This window comes from Equus asinus, chromosome 8 (genome assembly GCF_041296235.1).
Source record: "Equus asinus isolate D_3611 breed Donkey chromosome 8, EquAss-T2T_v2, whole genome shotgun sequence".
NCBI lineage: Eukaryota > Metazoa > Chordata > Mammalia > Perissodactyla > Equidae > Equus > Equus asinus.
The window spans coordinates 64,336,182-64,346,679 of NC_091797.1; the positions used below are offsets into that span (position 1 = coordinate 64,336,182).

General features: G+C 45.0%; 1 long non-coding RNA gene across 2 annotated transcripts; it reads left to right on the forward strand.

Annotated features, from left to right (window-relative positions):
• Positions 1-1,213: 1,213 nt before the first annotated feature.
• LOC106843234 (uncharacterized) lies at positions 1,214-8,094 on the forward strand. Of its 2 annotated transcripts, XR_006529901.2 has the most exons (5): positions 1,214-1,620; positions 6,616-6,838; positions 7,050-7,117; positions 7,430-7,485; positions 7,623-8,094. It is a non-coding gene; the product is annotated as an uncharacterized lncRNA (long non-coding RNA). The 2 variants fall into 2 exon arrangements; XR_001401149.3 differs by lacking the exon at positions 7,050-7,117 and having other exon boundaries at positions 1,235-1,620; positions 7,623-8,092.
• The last annotated feature ends 2,404 nt before the right edge of the window (positions 8,095-10,498 follow it).

Here is a 10,498-nt window from a genome sequence, read left to right on the forward strand (position 1 = left end):
CTGAGTCCATCCACGTCAGATCTTCCGATTCTTCCAAGAGGTGCTAAAAACGTACTGACTTTTAAAACTTTACGAGTTAAACAGAACAAGTCCCTAGGATTAGGAAAAAAAAATCATCTTGTGGCCACCAGCTTGCAAGCTCCCGCCTACAGGATCAAGTTAAGCCCTTTAGCATGGCATCCAATGCTGGTCGTGGTCTTATCTATTCTTCTTTCTGTCCCAGTTGTCTGGAACTACTTGTTAATACCTTTGTCCCCAAAGCCCCACAATCCCAGAAGCAGCTCTAGTTAATATAGAGGATTGAAAGGGGAGGGTACACGCTTGTCTTGGAGTCCACAGAGCAAGCTCACCGTTTTTGCTTACATTGCTTATTTAAGGTGCCTCTGAAACGAGCTACAGGAGATTATGGGGGGCACCCAGCCCCCCTCGGGCTCCTTCCTGGTGCACATTCCCCTCTAGCTCACCCTCTGAAAGTTTAAAGACCCTGTTTCCTCTAACAGGATGTTCTGCGCTCTTATCCATCCTCGAAAATTTGTATTCATTGTTCAGAATTCGGCCCAGACCTTGCCTCCTCCTCCCTGAAGACTCTCCAGAAAGAATTACTCCCTTTGACTTCGGTCCCTGCACGCGTACACACTATTATATGTGTCACAAGGCGGTGTATATATTGCTTCCTGGGTTCGACCCCAGTGGACTGTGAACTGAGTTCCCGCCGTGTCTTGCGGTCCTCAAGGTTCACACAGCCTTTCTTCTACTTCTGTAATCCGACATCTAGAATCATCTATCAACTTCGACGAACGGGCTAGACATTCAATAACTGCTTGTGGAAATGAAACCAAAAGGAGAACCGAGACTTCACGTCGCCAGACTCCTGACTCACTTCCGCCCGGAGTGCAGCCTAGCCACCTGCCTAACCCACTTACGGGGCCCCGCGTCTCAGAGGCCCGGTTCCGCCCGCAGATTTCGCGCGGGCCACCTGCCGCGGGGTCGGGACTGCACCGGCGAGCAGGTGGCCAGCAGAGCGCAGTTATGCAGGGCCGCGTCTGGCCAGGTTGGAAAAGGGACAGCTTTGTCAGGATGCCTGGACCGGCACCTGTGCCGAAACAGAAGGGAAAGGAAAGAATGCAGGGGCTCACCGGCGGGCGGCGCGCAGGAAGCCCGCTGCAGAGCGGGAGGGGCAGGACCTGGGGGCGGGGGAGGGGGTGGGCTCCGGGATAGCCCGGGGGATTTCTGGGGAGGAGGAGTCAGGGGAAAGGCCTTGCACAGGGGCGATGAAACAAGCTTCTATTTTTGGTCGAAGCCAAGGGGAGTGACTGTACCGAAATGCCCCGGCCTTGTGGGCTGAAGGGGGGGTGGGCTGGAACACTTTCCCCCATCCTGTCCTGGGCAGAAAGCAGCAAGGAGACGGGGTGCCCTCTGTGTTGTGGCACCAGCTGGCGAAACCCATAGATAGGCATCCCTCATCCCCAAGTGCCTGGCAGGTGAGCAGAGGAAGGAATTCTGACTCCCAGTCTGATCTGCGTCCTGGACTTGATGGAGCCAGACAAGTCCATAGGAAGGAGGGGGTTACCCTGGAGTCTTTCCCGGAATCACGGCGCGGGCGGAACTTCCCCTGGGGAGGTGAGAAGTATTTGGAAAATGTTTCTTTGAGCAGAAAAGGGATCTCGTTGTCACCTTTGATATTTTAAAGGGAAGTCTTCTTTGTGCCAGGGACTTTTTTTTTTGGCGTTATCTTATTTTTATTTTGCATTTTTTTTTAAGATTTTATTTTTTTCCTTTTTCTCCCCAAAGCCCCCCGGTACATAGTTGTATATTCTTCATTGTAGGTCCTTCTAGTTGTGGCATGTGGGACACGGCCTGAGCCGTGACTCCATGAGCGGTGCCATGTCCGCGCTGAAGACTGGAACCAAGGAAACACTGGGCCGCCTGCAGCGCAGCACGCGAACTTAACCACTCAGCCACGGGGCCGGCCCCTTATTTTGCATTATTTTAATTATTTTTATTTGCATTACTTCAGTTAATCCTCATAACGCCGCTTGGGGGTAGTGTGTAGTACCACTTTCAACCAACAGAAACTCATATTTGCCCCTGGAGCCGGCGGCTGCTGGCTGGAGCCGGCACCCCCGCAACAGCCCCTTTTCTTGCATAAATTCAAGCCTCGGCTTGGCGACCTGGGAGGGAGAAAGAGGTTGGGGCGAGGCGGAGATCATGAGGAACGGCGGAGAAGGTATCAATAGTTTGCTGCCTTTTCTCCCTCCAAGTGCTTCAATCCGATTCGGGTGTGGTTAAGGGTCCGAGGCTTATTTGATTTTTCAAAAATAACTCAGAAGGCCTCGAACTGGGCAGGGCTGCTTGCTGCATTTAGGGTAGAGAAGACCATTCTCTTTGTATACATAGAAACGGCACTGGTCTGGCGCTCACAGGATGGGAAGGTTTAAACGAATCCCCAAAACAGCAGTGTCGCGTGGTTGTGGGAACCCAGCGAAGGGCTCTCCTGGAGGCCTAGCGGAAGTGAGGGGGTGGGGACAGATGCGGAAGAGGCAACAGGGCGCTGCTGTGATGGAGCGGATGACAGACTGGCTCTGGGCCTGTGAGGGGGTTCTAGGGAGGCACAGAAACAAGTAGGGGACACTGTGAAGGGGGTCAGTTTCTGGCAGCCAGACCTGGGGGAGCTCAGGCACTATAATTTGTCATTAAAAGTAAGTGTGAGTTATATTACAGACACAGGCCCATGAGGTCACCTGGGCACCTGGATCACACCGTGATTATAAAGAAAAGGAAACAGGTTGAGAGAAATTAAATTTCACACAAAGGCAGAGGAGTGGAGAGCAGTTGGTATTCGAAATCAGCTCTTGCTAATACTCTGGGAGAGCACATATGTGAGGACCAAGAGCCTTTCATTTTCATCCCAGACCCACCTGTTCTTTTGTGGCAAGTTGGGCAATGGTTTGAATGTTTGGTTTTTGCCTTGGCTTTTCCATCTTTTAGTGAAATTCATATGGTATTTATCCCTGATAACTTTACTAAAATAGAATCCGTATGATTTAATAAGGAAATATAGAAAGTCAAGCTTGTCTGGTAAAAGAAGACAATGCCTTTAAAGGCAAAGCATCCCATTTAAAAAAGTAGCTGGAGAAAATACAAGCTTCCGTGTTACAGAGAAACAATAATTGTTTGTTATGCGAGTTGGGTAACTGTTGAGGTTTGTGGTTTGTTTTGTTTTTAAGAGTAGCACTCTGTTAACACGGCAATACTCCCCAAATTGGTCTACAGATTCAACACAATCTCTATCAAAATCTCATCTGCCTTTTTTGCATAAATTGACAAACAGATTCTAAATTCCTATGGAAATGCAAGGGACCCAGAATAGCCAAAACAATCTTAGAAAAGATCAAAGTTGGAAGACACAGACTTCCCAATTACAAAACTTATGACAAATCTACAGTAATCGTACTCGCATAAGGATAGACATATACTGAGAGTCCAGAAATAAACTCGTATATTTATACGTAATTGATTTTTGACAAGGGTGCCAAAACAATCCCATGGGGAAAGAATAATCTTTCCAACAAACGGTGTTGGGATGACTGGATATCCACATGCAAAAGAATGAAGTTAGACTGATATCTCACACCATATACAAAATTAACTCAAAATGAATCAGACATAAGTGTAAATGCTAAAACTATTAAACTCTTAGAAGAAAACAGGACTAAATCTTTGTGACCTTGGATTAGAAATGACACCAAAAGCACAAATAACAAAAGGAAAAGTAGATAAATCAAACTTTATCAAAGTTAAAAACTTTTGTTTCAAAGGACACCCCCAAGAAAGTGAGAAGACAACCCACAGAATGGGGAAAAATATTTGCATATCTTATGTATGGTAAAGGTCTTGTATCCAGAATATATAAAGAACTCTTACAACTCAACAATAAAAAGACAAATATCTGAATTTAAAAATGGGCAAAGGATTTGAATATACATTTCTCCAAAGAAGATATACAAATGGTCAATAAGCACATGAAGAGATAGTCAACATCAGTAATCATTAGGAAAATGCAAAGCAAAACCACTTCACACCTACTAGAATGACTATACTCCAAAAGACGGACAAATAACAAGTGTTGGCAAGGATGTGGAGATATTGGAACCTTTATACATTGCTAGTGGGAATGCAAAATGAGTTTCCCCTTTGGGACACAGCTGGGCAGTTCTTCAATAAGTTAAACACGGAGTTAAACAACAATTCCACTCCTAGGAATATACTCAAGAGAATTGGAAATATATATGCACACAATAAATGTTCACACAGCAGCATTATTCACAATAGCCAAAAAGTAGAAACAACCCAAACATCCATCAACTGATGAATGGATAAACAAATGTGGTATATCCGTACAATGGACATTATTTAGCTATAAAAAAAAGAAGTACAACATAGATGAACCTTGAAAACATTGTGCTAACTGAAGGAATCCAGACACAAAAAGCCACTTATCATAGATTCCACTCGTATGAAGTCTGGAATAAGCAAATCCATAGAGTCAGGAAAGTAAATTAGTTGTTGCAGGGGCCAGGGGGAGGAGACAATGGGAGAGTGACTGCTAATGGGTGTGGGTTTCTTTTTGGGGTGATGAAAATGTTCTGGAATTAGATAGTGGTGATGGTTGCACAACTTCGTGATTATATTAAAACTGTAAAAGAGTGAATTTTATGGTATGCTACTTATAGCTCAATTAAAGAAAAAGCTCAGATGTGGGTCAAAAACAAATAACAGAAGAATAACACTTCAAGAGGTATGGCCTGGGAGTGCAGCCATCAGCTCCTAAGACATGAGCCCAGACTCTCCCCAGAAAAAGGGCTGGCCTGACCCTCAAAGAGAACTGGAGGCAGGACCCTCCACTGTCCCTCAGGCTCAGGCAGCGAGCACGGCTCCTTACAGCTGGAATAAAGAATCTCCTCCAAGACTCTCAGCTGTGCTCCCCAGGGCCTCTTCTGCGCCAGGTGTCACAGCCGACCCTCCCACGCTACTACAGCCCAGAAATCAGCTGTGTCTAATCCAATGGTTTCCTCCCCGCTACCCAGCTCCAAACCTGAATGGCCTTGAAGAATTCAGACTGTAAAGGAAGCAATCCAAAGTTCACAGATAGGACCATTGCAGCAGTTTTTTATAACACTGAAAACTAGAAACAGCCTAACTATCCAACAATAAGGAATTGGTTAGGAAAATTATGGTGCATCCTTAAATGGGATATTATGGAATTACTGAAAGTAATGTCTATACATAATTTTTAGTGACATGGGGAAATGTGATAATGGCAAGCAAAAAACACAACACAACATACAAAGTCATATGGGAATTATGTTCTCAACTGTTGCAAAAATATACTTACCTTAAGAAATATGGGGAGAAATATTCCATGATATTAATAATGATCATTAGTGGGTGGATATTTTCATTCTAAAATTCTCTTTTCAAATTTTCCACAGTAAGTATGGAATACTTTTGTTATCAGAAAAAAATAAACATTTTGGGGAGAAATTCTAGGTGGCAAGATGGAAGAGTTTTAACAAAGGCCTGGACACACAGAGGAGATGAGTGGGAAGACCTCATCGATCTCACAGCCTGTCCTACTGCATCTGTGGGGAGAAGCAAAAGTGGGAGGGGCGACACCAGCTTGGACGTGAGCAGTGTCCATGACAGGGCTTGAGGTGGTAGCTTGTGGTTCCAGGACTCCTTCTGCTGGGGGAGTCTGACCCAGTGTCGCCCATGGACAGAGAAACTATGGATGTAGTCAGGCACCAGTAGCTCTGTGACTAGGCTGATTACTAAGATTGACGATCAGGACTTTTAGAGTTTCTACAGTGATTTCCTATACGTTATTTCTTTTGATCCTTATAGCAACTGAGATAAGGACCATTATTACCCCATGGCATCAACAAGGAAAATGAATCTGTATTAGTAAAGGTAACACTAGATGCAGTAACACCCAAAATTATCAATGGCTCAACACAGTAAGTTTTTTCCCTAGTCACAGAACAGTCATGTCCACAGACCACTTCTGGTGTGGTGGCCTTTCACATGGCATTTGGGGACCCAAGTCCCTTCCACCTAGAGGAGGTACTCAGAGCCTTCTCTTCCCCTCCAGCAGGTAGGGAGAAGCCTGTGGAGGTTACAACTGGCCAGGCCTGGATGGGGCATATGTGCCTTCCATGTACATCCCATTGGCTAGAATCAGTCCCGGGACCGCTGCTAGCTTCCCGTGCCTAGGAAAAAGGAAGCTATCTGAGGGAGAGCTAGCAATCTCTGCCAGAGTCCAAAGAGCATAAAGTCATTGGCTGAAGGTCACACAGCTAGTAAGAGACACAGCAAAGATTCCAAATCAGGGCTGAGTCTCAGTGTTGTCCATCTTGAGGCTCTGCCCTCTTCCAGACCCTCGAAGTCCTTTCCCCTCCGGAATGTTCTCCAGTCTCCTGCTACTAGCATCCATCTAGGGCACTGAGGCTGAAGTGGTCATTGGGGAGGGTAAGAAAGCCTGATGAAAACATGTTAAATATAGTTTTGAGGCTTCCCAGACCCATCAATAATCCTGGTGCAATCTTTTCTTCCCAGGTTTTTCTGCTTTGATTAACTTCTGCAACTCCCCATGAAACATTAAAAGTGAAGCAGACACCAGTTTTAAGGCTGTTTTCATTACTGTGCTTATGACATATGCCATCATTTATGGGTTGTTTTTGCAAGGCTTCAGAGGCTCCTCCCTGCGTCTCGGCCACTCACAGCAGTCCGATCTGCTGCCTGGCGGGGGACGGTGCTCGGCTCTGCCCCTGTTCTGATGGTAAGGAATGTCGTTTACTAAAAAAGCGGAGTATAAACATGAACTTGATTGACTAATCATTATCATTCAACAGAGTGTTAATGATTCAAACATGATTTAAAGAAATACAGATTCCTAGATGTGCTTATTTATTCACAAATATTTATTAAAAGAAACAAGATGGGATCATAATATTATCTTGACACTTCGAACTCATTTTCCCATCTGACAGTCACGTGAATGCTGCTGGGATGGGCTTTCCCGTTCGCTGTGTGTAGGTGGAAGCTGGTATACTGGATGGTGAGTGATGGACTTGGGTTCACCTTCTTGCCAACCTCTTGCTCCTGGCTTTTAACCCCTTTGAACCCATTTCCCTGTCTGTAGAATGAAGAAGGAGTAAAAGCTAGTACAAAATAATATTAATGCTTACTTCTTAGAGTCTGGGGGAGAATTGAATGGGTTAATAAATTCATAGCATCTGGGACATGATTACAATGACTATTTCATAGCCTCAGACAGTAATCTTCTCAAATCCAGACAGTTGTAGGGCTAGGGTTTGCGCCTCCCAGGCCTGAATCTTTCTCTTACTTCTTGCTGCCTTTTATATTCTAGGAAACACGAGGAATCAGGCAGGAAGACACTATACTTGACGAGCTCATAGTTCACAGGTAAGGGTCCTTTCCGTTTAATTCATAAACTATTTCAATCACTGTCTAATCAAACTCCACTACTTTTTAAATTGTTCTTTATTCCAACTTCTTGAGTTGATAACTTAGTTCATTTATTTTCAATCTTTCTCACCCAGGATGAATGCTTATTGGAAATACTGGAATTTCTGGGGCCAGCTCTCTAAAATGCAGTAAGAATTTATCACGGTCTCCACCCACCTCCTGACAAGGGCTGGAGGATATCAGTATAGGAGGGAGAGAACGTGCCACCTGGAATCAGAGACCTGAGTAGCAGTCCCACCACACACCAACTGTTGCACTTCATGCAGCTTCTCCGCTCTGAGCCTCGGGTTCCTTAACTGTGAACTGGAGATACCCATGATATGCCGACTTCCCTCACCATCCTGTGAGATCTGATGGAGTGGAGCCCACTGCAAATTGTACAGTTCTGTGTGATTGCTTTTACTATCCAAACCACAATCCATTGCCCGGCAGTTCTTCAAATAGGAGACAGATTTCTTTCCCTTGGCGATGATCATGACTAATATATTCCGGGATGTGTTGCATTTTCCTGGCCTTAAAATAAAACTGAGCCAAAGAAGGACGCAGACGCGGTCTGTCATTCAATTTGGGACCATCTCCTATATGCAAGGTTCTGCGTGAAGTGCTCGAAAGCAAGCGAGGATGGATAAGGTTTAGTGCCTACCCTCACCCAGTTCACGGTCTGCAGGACACCAGCCGTTTATATAAAGTGTTTCATACCTTAAGAGAGGAACAGATAAACTGTTAGAAAAGTTGAAAGAAGCAGGGGTTACTTTCAGTTTAGTGAAATCAAGGAAAGCTCCTTGGAGGAGAGCCTATTTGAAATATGTCTTAAAAGTAGGCTAATATTTGGGCAAGTAAAGAGAACCACTTGAGTAGAGGCTTGGAGGCAGGAAACTGCGGGCTGTGTATGGAGAGGAGAGGGGGTCCTTTGACTTGACTCCATCAGCTGGGACATACAGAAGAAGGTGGGAAACAGGGACAGAGAACAGGGAACTTGAAGGTTGGACTGATGGCTTGTGTTTTAAGCAGGAAATAGAGAACTGATCCAGCAGGAGGTTACAGATGACCTGGAGTGGATGGAGATCGAAGGCAGGCAGAACATTTCTGAGGTCATTGCAGTGGTCCAAATGTGAGGAAATTCTGAGTTAGGACTGCAGCAGCAGAACAAGAAGATATCTTGTAGGTGTAGAATCCAAAAGACTTATCAGAATAAAGAATATCAAAGATCTGGGACTCTAAGAACTGATGAGTAAATTAGGATTTGTTTCAATGTTTTAAAAGCTCCACAAATTCATCCATTCAACAAATGTGGGTCAGATGTGTGCTACGGGCTGAGAATAGAGCAGTGAGCAAGACAGACAGGATCCTTCGTGGGAGTGAGACCCTAAATAGGCAACTCAGTATGGTAATGAGGGAGGAAGTAAGAGAGCACTATGACGGAATGTTCTGGAGGCAGGACTGGGGTGTAGGGAAGATACTCAGGTAAGGGGGTGACATTTTGGCTGAACCTTACCTGATAGGCATAAGACAGACAGGGGAAAGTTGGGGGAAGAGCAGTCTTTGCAACTTTGAATCCAAATAACTTTTTGGGGAATTATCTTTTGGTGTTAAGACATGAGCTCCTGCCTGCTATAGCCCCCAGACAAGGGACAGTCTGTCCTGCAGAGTAGATGACCTCACTTTTCTCTTGCATGTAATAGATTTTCAACCCCTAACAATGTCTTCTTTCTCCCAAAGTGGCTATGGGCCAATTTCCCATCTCTTCCTCCAAAGAGCTGAACTTAGGATGTCCAAATGAGTTTTTATTAAGCTTCTCTAAAAGACCAGCTTTATAGATAACATTTAGCACCGAACAGAAGTGTCCCAGAAGTTCACATACATTGGATAATCAAGACTCGTCCATTGATATATGATATAACAAATGTCCGCACTCCATTTATTAGACCACTAGACAGTTTTCACAAAAAGGCAGGTGAATTTTTAAGTCCAAAGGGTGAGTCAACCCATCTGGTATGACAAATGCTGTTTCTGGCTTTATTCCTTGTCTGAGACCATTTGCCAAAACCTTTTTCATGAATCAGTAGTTAAGATAATCTAAGCTGTTCCCAATAGATTCCGTAGTGCACTGGTTCCAGGCATAAGACATCAATTTGGTTAGGTTATAAAATTTAATATTCTATAATCTGCAGAGAATCTAATTCATGTACCATCTGGTTTTGGAAGAAAGAGCTCTGGAAAAATTCAGGGGCTTTCAGGATTAACATTTCTCATCTTCTTCCTGATCTCACTCAAGACCTTTCCACTCACACTCAAAGGTCAATAATCTCTCAGGGGTATTGCCCCTTATTTAAAAAGTGGTAAATTCATTCCACCCGGTTCACTTTGTAATACGTCCATGCATTTTCCTCATTGTCTTTCCCTGGCTCCAGCCTCATGAAACGTTCCCTGCTCCACAGTTGAAGTGTGTGTGAATTGTGTGGTGTGGAAACACACAATTGTGTGTGAATATAGCATCAAGTCACAACCTGGTCAGTCTCCCTAAACCTCTTTTTGATTTGATTTGATACTTGGTAACCTGAAAGGTTTACAAAGCACCCTCACTTAACGTCATTTCGCTTTGCTCCCACGCTGACCCTGAGAACAGCCCCATTTTACAGATGAGGCCATAAAGCCCATAAAGGTGACTTGTCTGAGACCTGGGATCCCTGGTCCTCAGTGTGAATCCTCCCCAGTCTGCATGCCACTGCAGGGTACAGTGATGTTCCCTAACCCCTGCCATCCCAGCCTCTCTACAGAGCTTTCCAACCTCTTCTCTTCTCCCATCTCAAGCGTCGTTCCAATGGACTAGGTGTTGCTGATGTCCTCTGCGCCTGTCATGCCTCCACGGGCCTTATCTGGCCTCCTTGGATCCCCCCACTAGGAGCCCATGGGTGGGCTTCAGGAAGTCTGAGGACCCTGCAAGGATGCA